Source organism: Trachypithecus francoisi, unplaced genomic scaffold (genome assembly GCF_009764315.1).
Source record: "Trachypithecus francoisi isolate TF-2019V2 unplaced genomic scaffold, Tfra_2.0 Lachesis_group2, whole genome shotgun sequence".
Taxonomy (NCBI): Eukaryota; Metazoa; Chordata; class Mammalia; order Primates; family Cercopithecidae; genus Trachypithecus; species Trachypithecus francoisi.
This window is the reverse complement of record NW_022681465.1, coordinates 177244434-177258745: the sequence shown is the minus strand read 5'-3', so window position 1 is coordinate 177258745 and position 14312 is coordinate 177244434. Positions and strand designations below refer to the sequence as shown.

The following is a 14312-nucleotide window of genomic DNA, read 5'->3' as shown; positions in this document are numbered from 1 at the left end:
ATTTATAGATCATTGTATACCTGGAAATCCCAAGAAACTCAATTATATATATGTTGTGAACAATATGAGAACTTGTGGAATTGATGGGTACAAAATTAGTGTGCAAAAATGAATCATCTTCATCTGTACAAACAAGCAGTTCGAAAACATAATAGAAATAAAGACCCAATTTGACATAGTAAAAAAAAAAAAATACCAAAAACTGAATGTAAGCTCCATTCTGGAAAGGACTTTGCCTGCCTGCTCACTGTTATGGTTTTTGAGTATGTGAAAGAATACAACAAAAACATTTTAAGTAGATAAGCTGGTCTATAACTTGTAATAAAAAGTTAAAAAAAAAAAACAAAGTTTCAGGAAAAATCAGTAACAGTGAGGGACATGTTCTGATAAATACTTAATGAAACACACACACTTTCTCTAAGTAGAAACATTTGACAATTGAGTAAATGATAAAGATAGTATTTTAAATAGTAATCCTTTCAAAGAGAATTCATGCAAGGTTAACTTGCATACCCATGCATGTCTGAAAATGCCCTTATTTTTACATCTGTTGGAGGGTTTGGCTCAGCTAAGAACTCTAGACAGAGTAAAAATTCCCTTCGGAATATTTAAGATATTGTTCTCTTGTTTTTTCTATTTACTATTGTCACTGAGAAGTCAGATATTAATCTGATTCTTGTGCCATCTGTAGCTAATCTGTTTACTCACTTTAAAATGTCCTAAACAAAATTAAATCAGGCCATTTAGTTACTTATTGCCAGAGGTTTGAGCAGGACCCAAAGTCTTCCAAATCTACTAGAGCACTGAAGTGTTCTTTCCATCAAACCTCACATCACAATTTCTACTTACTGAGAATAATAGGATGTCAAAAATATAAGCAAAAGTAATCATCAATCAATAAGGCTTGACTTCTTTAATGACTTCCTACCAATGTAATTTAAGAACCTCACCTTTCTTAAACTGTATAAAATTGCATTTCAGTTTTTATCCACCAGATGTCATCTGAGCAACAGTAGAAAACATACAGTTCATATTTGATTCTTTCCAAAAGAAAAAAATATTTTCGTCTTTTATGCCTGAAAATTAGAATGTTCTTGTTATAATATATCAGTAATAGAAGTAAGAGCAAACCACTTGAAATCCTGGCAGATAAATAAAAACATTTACTTTCATATTAAGACTCACAAATATAGTCAACTGATATTTAGTTTCTTAAATGGATTGTTCCCAAAATTTTATACTAAATCTAATAATTATTTTTAGCAAAAATGGTTAGAATGGTTTTTAATGCTACCAATTTCTATGTGATACAAATAGTTTTTTAAAAAAACACCTCAATTACTTATACCAGAATATACATCAAAACAGTAGATACTAGCAACTTTGAAATTCATGAACTTATTTTTACCTGCAATCTCATTCAGCCTTCCGTAATTAGTTATTCCCTAATCCGTTTGAACAGACTTCTTAAATGACCTGTAAAACCCTGCATGATACAGTCCCTGACCACTTTTCCTGCTTCTCTCTCCATCTTTCCTGGTTCTCTAGCTACCCTGGGCTTTTTTAGCTCTTATAACATGCCAGCATCCCTTAGCCTATATTAGTGGTTATGTCTGGAGGGAGCCTCTAACCCTCCCTTTATCTTATTAGTCACAATCCTTCCTGACACAATTCGAATGTCAGTTCCTAGGGAGGCCTTTTTTGGCCACCTCCACCCACATCTAGATTTGGATCCCATCTAATCTGATTTTTTTCCTTTATAACAGTTGTCATAGTTCATTATCTATTTGTGTGATGATTTGATTCATATCCTTTCCCTTCTGGAGAACAACCTCCGTGGAGCACCGTATCTCTGCTCTTCAGTACGGAGTCCACAGGAGTACTTAATCAATATTTGTTGAAGGAAAGACTTCCTGAATACAGATTATAATGTTTATACTCCTCCCCCATTCGAATGCAAACTCCGAAAGAGATGATGTTTGTTCCATTTACTGTTGTATATCTGTGCCTGAGACGGCCCGTCTTAGGCAGCAATTTGAATTTGTTAGATGGATCCATGAATAAATGAATGAGTATATATTTTCTAAACTAAAAATTAGGACCTATTTGGACAAGTATTTGAAATGAGGATCAGCTTCAGGTATATGTGACAGAGAACTTCTAAATATGGGAACAGTTAAATGTCATTTCTTAATAACTACTTTTGTTCCATTGGTGAAGTGAGATGGAGAGGACAAAAACACTGCTTGTCTATAAGGCAAGTCCTAGGTGTATACATTTCACTTATTTTTTTTTCAATAGTAATTTTTTAAAAATCATCCTCACTCAGGAATCAACCAAAAACATGACATTGAGCCCTTTCATGGGGTGTTCTTCTTTCTGACTGTATCTCACATGTGGGTGGAAGGATGAAACAGCTCTTCAATCCAGGGAAGGGCTTGGATGGATTTTTTATTTTCATTTTATCATTTTATTTTATTTATTTTGAGATGGAATCTTGCTCTGTTGCCCAGGCTAGAGTACAGTGGCATGATCTCGGCTCACTGCAAGCTCCGCCATTCTCCTGCCTCAGCCTCCACAGTAGCTGGGACCACAGACACCCACCACCACACCTGGCTAATTTTTTGTATTTTTTTTTTAGTACAGACAGGTTTCACCATCTTAGTCGGATTGTCTCGATCTCCTGACCTCATGATCCACCCCTCGGCCTCCCAAAGTGCTGGGATTACAGGCGTGAGCCACCGCGCCTGGCCAGATAGATTTTTTTTTTTAGCTGCTGCCGCAACATGGCACAGGGACCCTGACTGGTGTAGTTCAGTTATTCCATAAACATTGTTTATTCATCCAAACAGCTTTTAATTAGAAAATCATTATGTGCCAGTTACAGTGCTTGCTGCTAGGGCTACAGAGCCAAATGGGGCATGGTCCTTGCTCTCAAGCAGCTATCTTGTTAGGGAAGACAGGTCAATAAACCAATAGCTGAAGCCCAGTTTGGCCCACATAAATACAATGTACAGGATATTATAGGAATATGCAGTTTATTATAAATTAAGAGTTGTGGGAGGGGGCTTCAGGAGAGCTTCCTTAAAGAAGTTGACACCCAAGCTTAGTTTTCAAGGACCAGACGCAGTTAGCTGCAGTAATAGTGGAAAGGAAGACAGCTTTTTAGGAGAGAAAACCTGAGAGACAGCATGGAGAAAAGATACACAATAGTTTGTTTAGGGAACTAGAAGAAATTCAGCATGACTATAACAAAGCATGATGTCATTTGACGTAGCAGCTAGGAGACGCTCAGTGAATTTGAGAGAACTGACCAGTTCATTCATCTACCCCTCACTCTCACAACCTGAACCCCCAATGAATAATTCTTTTTTTGCACATAAGACGAAACTAGGGATAGTAGAAAAGAGGCTTTTAGTATGAATGACAGTTACGGCAAATGCAGGCTTACAAATTGCCATGAGCTTCTATTACTAGTTTTCTAGGAAATATAATTGAAGTTTGTCATAGAGACCAGGCAAAGGATCTAATAAGAATACTTTGCATCTGCAGTAAGATGCTTTTGCACCCTTAGAAACCAGAGCTTAAAGGAAAGGCTTATGTGCTGCCATCTTTTTTGGAAGGTACATTCCCAGGGAAACAGAAGTGAGGGAACAGGGGCAAACATGAGGGAAATTTGAGTCAGCCTCTTGTTGGCAACAAGTATAGCTCATGTTCCATCTCATGGGATGTGTTCAGTAAGGCCAAATGAACTCTACATCTCAAGGCAGCCCATCGTGGGAGAGGAAGGGAAAACAATTTATCTGCCAGTCCATTTCATTCTACATATGCCCCTGGTCAAGAGTCTGCACATGGGCATTAGCTCCCCGGGAAGATGTGACCTGGGCTTTCCAGGTATCCAGGGGAAGCTAAAGTTATACTACTTGAGGCCGGGCACGGTGGCTCAAGCCTGTAATCCCAGCACTTTGGGAGGCCGAGACGGGCGGATCACGAGGTCAGGAGATCGAGACCATCCTGGCTAACACGGTGAAACCCCGTCTCTACTAAAAAAATACAAAAACTAGCCGGGCGAGGTGGCGGGCGCCTGTAGTCCCAGCTACTCGGGAGGCTGAGGCAGGAGAATGGCGTAAACCCAGGAGGCGGAGCTTGCAGTGAGCTGAGATCCGGCCACTGCACTCCAGTCCGGGCGACAGAGCGAGACTCCGTCTCAAAAAAAAAAAAAAAAAGTTATACTACTTGAAGTGGGCAATGCCACCCATTACCTTTGAGCCCATTTTATATTTGGAGAGTTTCCTGATTTCTGAGAGTTTGTTCTTCAAAGATGGAAGTCAGAAACTCTCTTGACATCTTCGATTTGAGGATCTAGGTTCCAGGTTCTGCCAGTTAGACCCATCTGATTGAGACCTCCATGCTGAAGTGAGTGAGGCACCTCACAGAATCCATTATGGCAGGTAGAAGGAGAGGCTCCACCTTCCAGAGATGTTGCCAGAGGTTCTAGCTGCAGCTTCCAGTGTCCACCACTCAGGGCAAAAGCTGGCTTGTCTGTGCCCAGGCACAGCAGCAATAGAGTGCCCCCTGGAACCATCCTGCTGTGTAACTTTCATATGGCTCCCAGCCTCAGAGTAGCCATGGTTTATTCTCTAGCCCTCACTGAGATTCCGAGAACTGCTTAAAATCTTTAATACAATTTCTTTTTCTGCCTAAACTAGCTAGAGGGAGTTTCATTGTTTAAAATCAAGAACTCTGAAAGATTCATGTAGGCTAAAAATAAATTTGGGGTTGCCTTCAAGTTATGACATGCTTCTAATCCTAAATCGGCTTGCTTATGTGAAACAGATTCCATTAATTTTTATACTATATCCTAGAATGGTAGAATTCTGGAATTTTAGATGTAGAAGTATCCTTTTAGAGCTCATTTTATTTTATCATTCACCTTTGGCTTTGAGCAAATTTTCGTATCACAACCATTTGAGGGAACCAAGTTTCTCACAAAACCAGAAAGCAGGTAATTTATGTGGGCTGAAATGTCTTTGTGCCAGTCATGAGTAGGGCTGAAAGGACACCCTTGGGAAATGTTATTTACGTGAGAGACAGGTGAAGGGCCTGCAGGATGTAACCTAATTTAGTCAGACATTTCTGGCACAAAAAAAACAGTGACCTATAAACCAGTACTTTCCTGCAATTTCTAGTGAAACCAGGTCACTATTTCCAGCCCTTACTTTGTTCCCTGGACTCTTAGCATTGAGCTATGTCATGAATTTCCTTTTGATAATGGTGATTAGTAAATTTATAGAAAAAACCAAAAATTTAAGTAAAAGCTCACAGGAATCTTTGGAAAGTGTCACTCTATAAAATGTTCACTCATGTCCCAGTAAGTCATGGCTGTATTATACTAGGATCACAAATTCTTAGCATTGTTATGGTAGTTTTTGTTCCTTTTAGCACATTGAGAAGAATCTGGTGAAACTTTCCTTTGATTCAGTATAATTTCCCCCTCAAGTAGAAGGCTTTAATGAGCCAATGGGCCACCAGTTTGATATTTAATTCTGAACAATTTATTTACCAAGAATGGCTGCCTGAATGAGTAAGTATAGACGTTAAATTGAACTTGGTATCAGAATCACCAAAGGATAGTATCCCCCCTCTCCTTCCCCAAGGTTTTCATATGCTACCCTTTAGATTAGGATGGGAAAGAAACAGGATCCTGTGCTAGGTTTAGGTGAGGCTGATCAGAAGCATTTTAATGCAAAATGCATTAACTGGCAAGAGGGCACTAAGCAGAACATGTATATATATGGGGGGGAAATAATATGTAAAAATTATCTTAGTTATAATGGGGAACACAGAACAATAATGCTTCAAAAGCATGTTTAATAGTTTTATAAGGATATGTTCCTTTAAAGCAAACCATTCTGTGATTACATTTCTGGGAATGCTCTACTCCTCCCATCCCTCTCTGCCATTGGCCGCTGGAACAAGTTTAAGGCTACATGTCCTAGACCTATGAAGTATGTGGCATTAAACTGAGACTCACCTTTAAGAGGAGTAGCTGTTCTTGAACAATGTGGATCCTTCAATGTGTTTGGGGCCAAAACTAGATTGAGAAGCATTAACTTAAAAAATTTTGAGGATAGGTCTTATAATATTTGGCGTTCCTTCCCCTTTAATTTCAAATGATAACTATGTCTACTTTCACTAGATTTGAATCCTTAATTTGAAACTCTATTCTCAGTAGGGTGTGGAATTGACTGTCGTACCTCTCTATGCTTCAACGTAAATACACAAACACATTCACACACACATGCACACATTTATACAGCACATTCAAACATAAAAGAGTGTATGGTGATGAGTTAGTTGACCTCCCTGCCTGGACATCCACTCCCCTCTCTAGAAGTAACTATTGTTACAGGTTTCTTTTCTTTATATAATTTTAGAGATATTGTTTCCTACATAAGCAAATACATGTGTATGCATTTATATATACATATATCTTCTTTTACACAAATATTTACATAATACATACACTGTTTATACATGATTTTCAAATTTAACAAATATCTTAGAGATAATTCTGTATCAGCACACATGATTATTCTTTTTTGATGACTACAAAATATTTGTAAGAGAGAGCCTGACAATCACTTAGTTTAACTGTAATTGTGATCACCTTTTCCTTAGTCTCATGTAATTGTCAACCCTGATTATGTCAACCCATAATTAGAGATCGTGGCAGCATTTGCAATTAGTCAAATCGTAATCACCTGTAGAAAAGCATTTTGTTGTCCATCTATCTGACTCTGACTTCCTTTTATTTGGTCCAACACTTAGGTGGGAAGAGGGATTTTCTATAGAAAATGACTTTCTATAGGTGATTGGAAGGTACTTTGCTAAAAGTGAGATATTTGTTAGTTTTCCCCGTATTTTTAAAGCCTCTTTTCAAAAGAAAGACTTGAAACTCCATTTTTCCCAAATACCTTCCCTCCTCTTGGCACCAATTCTTACTTCATCTAAATACGTGTAGGATTAGTTTTATGTTATCCCTAGGTCTTTTTAATAGCATTGTGTTTCCTGTTTTCACTCAGTTAGGTGACCAGAGAGTATACAAGGGTCTAAAGGCAGGCCAGAGTTTTGGAAGAATAGAGGAAGAATCCAAGCTACATCTCTGACCTAGCCCAAGAAGTTCTTTATCTTTCTTGGCCTCAGAAAATCTGCTCTTGGAACTTTTGTTGGCATAATGTTTTGGCAAAACCAATCTGATATTCTTCTGGTCTATTCCTTTAGATTTAATAAGATTTTTCTAATGAGATCACAAGCATTGCAGTAATTGAAGGCTCTGTCAAAGTCTCATTCAAAGTCTGGGAAAGTGACAGGGAGAGGAGTCTGCTGTGTTACCTGTCCCTCACCCCACCACCAACAATTAACAACCAACAATGGCTCTCTTTCCTCGTACCAGCAGATTTGATGAGAACAAAGAGAAGCTAGTAGTGATTCCACCTATTTCTGCTGCCAAAAAACCTCACAAGCCTTTAACAACACCCTTTAGTACAAGGAACAGGCCAGAGAATAAAAACTTTATAGTGAATAACTCTTCTTTGAAAGAATCAGCAATATCACTTTTAGGGGTTGTGGCAGAGATGGTCAGCTATCCTGTAAAAATGTATGTTCCCCATTCCACAGGTAGAGTAGTCTTGGGAATGAGGCTGCTCAATCAGGGTCAATATTTCTTAGCTGGATAGCAAGAATTAAGTGTAGTACTGTTTCTCACCAATAGAAGGTAAGTGGAAGTAATGTGTGAAATTTCTGAGCCAGAGAGATTAAAAAACTGGTGTATCTTCGCTTTTTCTTTCTCCACCTTCTGGCTGGATGTTGACAAACAGACTGATCTTGAAAAGGGGCAGAGCATCATCCTTCAGGCTGGATCTGTGGATGGCTCTGTGAAACAGTTGTCTCTCTCTGTTCCCCACATTGACTTGGGCTTTACATAAGTGAGAAATAAGTTTTCATTATGTTAAGCCACAGTTATTTCAAAGTTTATTTACCACATCAGCTAGCCTTTGTTAACTCATCTAGATATCTACCACTGAAAAATTCTGATACAAGGAAACATACAATAAAATTAATTGTAGTATTGTTCACTATGAGGATAAAATGGGAAAGAACAACTGTGGGTTATTCATACGATAAAACACTATACAATATTTAAAATGACTAGATCTACGTATGTATCAACATGGAAAAATCTGAACAATAACATGGAGTTAAAAACTGGGTTTCAAAAGGCTGTGTGCAGGATGATGCCATTTTACAAAATTTTAAAACACGTAAAACAATATAAGATTGTTTACAGACATATAACTATACAGCAAAATTAGCAAAACATGGATAGGAAGGATACATTCTGGTTAGTGGGTAGCCCTGGGGGAGGTGGGGGAGGAAGAAGAAGAAGAAGGAGGAGAACGAAGAAGAAGAAGAAGAAGGAGGAGGAGGAGGAGGAGGAAGAAGGAAGAAGAAGAAGAAGGAGGAGGAAGAAGAAGGAAGAAGAAGAGGAAGAAGAAGAAGAGGAGGAAGAGGAAGAGGAGGAGGAGGAGGAAGAGGAGGAAGAGGAGAAGGAAGAAAATGAGGTGCAGGATAGAGGAAAGCTTTGGCTATAATGTTAACTTTTATTCATTTTTAAAAGGAGTGCTCTGGGTATGATCAAATTGTAAGACTGGAATTTGAGGAGTCGAAGAAGAAGAAGAAGAAGAAGAAGAAGAAGAGGAGGAGGAGGAGGAGGAAGAAGGGGAAGAAGAAGAAAAAGAGGTGCAGGATGGAGGAAAGCTTTAGCTATAACGTTAACTTTTATTCATTTTTAAAAGGAGGGCTCTGGGTATGGTCAAATTTTAAGACTGGAATTTGAGGAGTCCCTCAAAATAGCACCCTTCTTCACACCTAAGTTCTGGACCAAATAGAAGGCAGTCAAAGTCAGACAGGGGGACAACAAAATGCCACATTTATTGCCAGCTAAATAGATGATGCAAATGTGGTTCAGATCTGGAATTCAAAATATTGGACCCATAGAAATAGACAGGAGTGCTCATCCAGTCACCAACAGGGCTAGCCCTCCCACACAGGGGCCTTTGAAATGTAGCTTGTCACATGGCAGAAAGCAATTAAGAATATATGTACCCCATGGGCAAGCATGCTCTCAAAAGGAAGAAAACAGCAAGAGATATGAGTAGTTCCTGCTCCCAAACCTTAAGAGTGCATTAAAATGCACCCCATCCCCACCCCAACAGTTAGTATCTCCTTAATCTTGGAGGTGGTTACATAGGCATCTGTTACATTATTTTTCTTTACTTTTCTGTTTGTTTGAAATATTTCCTAGTTAAAAATTTAAATTAGAAGGCTCTTTAGTGTAAATGCCTCCTAACTGTCCAGGAGCCCTCCTGTGATACAGAAATCATGCTTCAACGGCAATACTTCTTTTGCATTAAGGCTCATAGTGAAAAACAAAAGCACTAAGACCAAATATCTTTGTGGGGCATTGTCAAAATGAGTTCTTCAAATGCTCTGGAGTTTGTCCAGTAGATCTAGGCACTTCACTTTAGGAAAACAGCCAAGTGGACCATAATACTGTCTAGATTCAGATTTATATTTAAATGACATTTCTTAACTGAGAGACCCCAGTGAAGTGGTTGAATGTTTATGGACTCTAAAGTGAGACTTAAATTAAAATCTAGGCTCTCCCACTAACCTACTAGCTGTGTGAATCTTCAGCACATTACTTAACTCTCTGAGTTTCTGTCTGTTTTCTTACCTGCCTGGTCAGGTTGTTGGCAAGGTTTAAATGAAGTGATGGTTCCTGGCACTGGGCAGAGACTGTGTAGTCGACAGGTAGAGCCCAGAGTCTTCCTATGTATGTGTGTGTTCTTCAGAGAGGGTCTCTGGGCATGTCCTCCATGCAAACAACAAAATGTGTTGCTCTGTGAACAGTAATCTTTCTAATCCACCAAATAGGTAAAGGCTCTTTTATTTTATAAACTCCATTTAGAAAATGCATTTTGTTATATGATTAGAACAAATGTGCAATATTTAATTTGTTTCAGTAAAATCTGGGTGCGATCCTCTTTCAGTTCAATAAAAATATAATCCTACTGGAAGACATACTTCTCATCTGCCCCCCATATCTCACTGGAATCTGTATCTTAATGAGATTCTGAATTCTTGCTAATGTTTCCTAGATCTGTCCAGATAGGTATAAAATAATCTACATGAAGATTATTAAAGGTTGGTCAGGACTATTATTTCAGAGATCTTGGTTGACATTTAGAACCTCCAGATTTAAATCTGGATTAAATTTATTCGCTTACTTTGTAATTGTCTGTTTGCCTCCACTAGTACATAAGCGCTGTGCAATCTTGGAATTTCACTTAGTGCATAATAGGTACTTAATAAGACATTGTTTAATAAATGAATAAAAATATTTTCACTACTCAACTATAAAAATAATTTCTGAGCTAGAAAATAAGGTTGGCATTCAGGCTGTCTTTCATTTGAATGTAATAAGATTTTTTCTCTAAATTCAATAAATTATTTTAACTTTTCCCCTTTTTCATCTCTCAAGTTAAATCTAGAACCTTTTACATGTATGAACTGTGTACGTTTACATTATATGTACATATGAGTGCATTTTTAATGACAATATCCATGTGCTATTGCCTAATGCATGAGATATGTTTTGTCCTAGGAGCGGATCCTGAAGCATATGTCTGCTGAACAGCAGCCTTAGTTCATCTGTGTGTAGGTAACTTAAGGGACTGTTTAGGTCTGTCATTCTGTTGTTGAGTGTTTGTCTAAGTTTAGTAACAGTACAGATGAATGTCTGTTAGAGGTCTTTCCAAGGACAAATGACATCATTTCTTCCATGTGACAAGTCTATTTTTATTTTTTGTGAAAATATTGGAGAATTAGTTTTAGGTGCAAGGCTATTTTCCCTACTAGGCTTTGTATGTTAATAGCTTCTCATGTGTTTTTTTAAAAACTACAAAGAGAACTATAAACAAAATGTTCAAAGAGTGTTTATAAGTGATTTTTGTTCTCTTCTGAAAGAGGGACTTGACTTTTTAACCATGATCCCAGAGACACTAAAGGGAAAAATTACCCCCAGGTATTTAATTGAGCTCAGCACTTGGGAATTTCAATTTGTTGTTGTTGGCCTTAAAGGCAGGTAGATGAAGATTGATAAGAAACAATGTAATTACTAGTTAAAATATACCTCCCATAGACTTTCCAAGTATGTTGCCTAAATGGCAGGAGATAGGACCCCCATAGAAGAACGCATTTCAAAAGCACATTCTGAATATTTCTACTACTTGATACTTATTTTTTGCATTCTGACTGTATACTGCTCTTTCATCTAAATTAATTTTCCCTAAAAGTTTCTCATTTTCTACTTCAGACACTTTTTATAGTTGTAGGGTAAAAATCCTGCTGGTTCATTCATTCATTCATTGAATGACTATCTATTAACTACCTATTATGTAAAAGAAGATATTCTAGGTTCTCATAAAGCTTATGTACTAGTGGAGGGAGATGGACAAAGATTAAGGAGGCAAATGAAGAAACAAGATAATTTCAGTTAGTGATGAGGGCTATGAGTGAAATAGAATGGGAAGATGTGATGGAGAATGTGAGTAGGTGGTTTTGAGAGAAGGTTGGTTGGGGAAGTGCCATTTGAGCCAAGACTCAGCATGTGAGCAGGAGTCAGGCCTGTAAAGATGTAGGGACACACTCTTCCAGGCAGAGAGAAGAGACGAAAGCGGGTGCAAACATCTGAAGGCAGAGCATGCTTGGCATGTGCTAGGAATGAAAGAAGGCTTATGAGCTTGGCCCAAGGGAGTGAGGGGAGAAGGGTGGCAGATTAAGGTCAGAGAAGGAGACAGAGCTGGATCACGGAATTTGGACTTTATGCTAAAATAAGAAGCTGCTGGAAGATTTTAGTCAAGGGAGGTACCTAATCTGATTTGTGTTTTCAATCTGATTTGTGTTTTCAAAGATTACTCTGCATACTATATGGAGAATAGATCCATTTTAGTGTTGTACTTTGCACTGACACCAATTAAACCAGTAGTTCTACCTGGGTCAGTAAAAGAATTATTATTTTTATTTTATTATGAATCCAGATTAGTTTATGATCTCTCCCATTATTCTTTCTTATCTTTACACTTGACTTCCAGAAATAGCAGGAAATTTTTAGGTAATAACCTTTCCTATCCTCAGAGAACACGCCCAGAATGACCTAGAATAGGGGAAAAATCAGTCCATTGCTTCATGCATTCCTAGCAAACATATTTGTTTATCTGACCTGGAAAAGCCATGCTACAACTGTGCTAAAAAATAAGACCTTTTGATAGGTCAGCTATACATGATTAATTAAAGTGACTCTATAGTTTTCCCTGAAAGTAGAAGCCTTATTCTACCAAGCTACTGCCCTCATGATACAAGCCTGAAACATGTATGGATTTTCTGAGAGAGGGGCTTCAGAATTATGATGGAAAGATAAACTATTTGGAATATGACTATACCAGGCTCTTAATATATGGGACAAGTTTGTTCTGCAGGACATCATGGTGAACATTCATAATAATAGTAAGAACAATAGTAAACACTTACAGAGCATTTAGGTTTCACCAAGCCGTCATTTAAGTCAGGTGTCAGCAAACTTCTGTAAAGGACAAGATAGTAAGTATTTTCAGTGTTGTGGGCCATATGATCTCTGTCCAAGTACTCAACTCTGTTGTAATGAGAAAGCAGCCACAGATATTATGTAGGGGATGAATGTGCCTGTGTTCCAATAAAACTTTATTTCCCAAAACAGATGGTAGGATTTGTGGGATTTGGCTCACAGGACATAGTGTGATGACCCCTGACCTACCTGACTGACATATATGAACTTATTTGATCCTCAGAATACCCTGATTGTTGTTATTATTTTTAATTTACAGGTGAGGAACCTGTGGCTGAGAGAGGTCATGTAACTGGCCCCAGACAGTGTAGCTCAGACATTGTAGAGCTGAGGTTCACACTCACACAGTGTGGTTCCAGAAGCCAAGCATTGAACTCACTGTGAACGTGGCTGAGTCAGGGCTAGTTCATGCTTAGTCACCCATAGACTTAATTGACACTGTTATGTTATCTGGTCTCTTTATCTGTAAGATACCTACCTCATAGGATTGTTGGAGAATAAAATATTGGGGAATGAAATTAACTGACAGCACAATTCTTGTATCAGCACCATGCTTTGAAAGAGTTGTCAAGTCACTCTGCCTTTGTGTGTCCTTTTGGTGTAATATTTGAGGAAATACTGAAGCCTCTGGGCTACAGGGAACACCTGTGACTGCGTATGTGTGTTGGTCTTAGCAGTTCCTAGAAGAATGGCAGTAATATCAGCCTGAGGTTTTTCTGCTTATGTTTTTTCCTCTATATACTTCATGCAATTATTTTGAGAACCAAATAAAAGAGAAAGAAATACAGAGAATTGTGGAGAATTAAGAATTTCTGTTATATGCATATAGTGAGAACATTCATGCTTCACTTTCTTTCTCTACAAATGTGTATAAGTATGTGTAATTTAACAGCCATGCCGGGAACTCTTTGATTTTTAAAAGATTAATAACAGTATTTGGAGTTAAAGTTTAGAGAGCATACTTTTTATGATAAAATCCACTTCATCTGTGCTAAGAAGCTAAGTCAAAGAGGAAGTCCTTTGGATTAATTTTTTTGAATCTGAAGGTCCCTCAATGCTCACTCTATATATATCATTTGTATTTCCATAGGGCTCCCTTTTTATATATATCTCTTGAAAAAACACTATTGTGTGCAATGGAAATATATTTTGTGCAGAACTTCTATTTATTATTTTTTGTTTTGCTTTGAAATAATTATAATTATTATAACTATTGTGAAGAATTATAGATTCATGAGAAGTTATAAAAAATGTGTAGACAGGGATGTCCTGAGTACCCTTTACCCAGCTTCCTCCATTTGTATTAATCTTGCATAACTGTAGCTCAACATCAAAACCAAGAAAGGGACAATGGCAAAACACACAGAGCTTATTCAGATTTTACCAGTTTTATATGTCCTTAATTGTACATGTGTGCATGTGTGTGTGTGTGTATGTGTGTGTACACAGTCCTATGCAATTTTATCACATGTGTAGATTAGTATAACTATGACCATAATCAAGATACAAAACTGTTTCATCCACATAAGGCTCCCTCATGCTATCCTTTAATAGTTAAGCCCCCCTCCCTAAACACTAATCTGGC

At 37.9% G+C, this 14312-nt stretch overlaps 1 protein-coding gene across 1 annotated transcript in view; it reads right to left on the bottom strand.

Moving 5' to 3' along the window:
- The window catches only part of CCDC112 (coiled-coil domain containing 112), a 54898-nt gene extending 42222 nt beyond the window's left edge, over positions 1 to 12676 (bottom strand). Inside the window, exon 1 of the mRNA XM_033181513.1 lies at positions 12655 to 12676. The gene's annotated coding sequence lies outside the window, so the exon portion shown is untranslated. The remainder of the gene's footprint in view (positions 1 to 12654) is intronic.
- Between the last annotated feature and the right edge of the window lie 1636 nt (positions 12677 to 14312).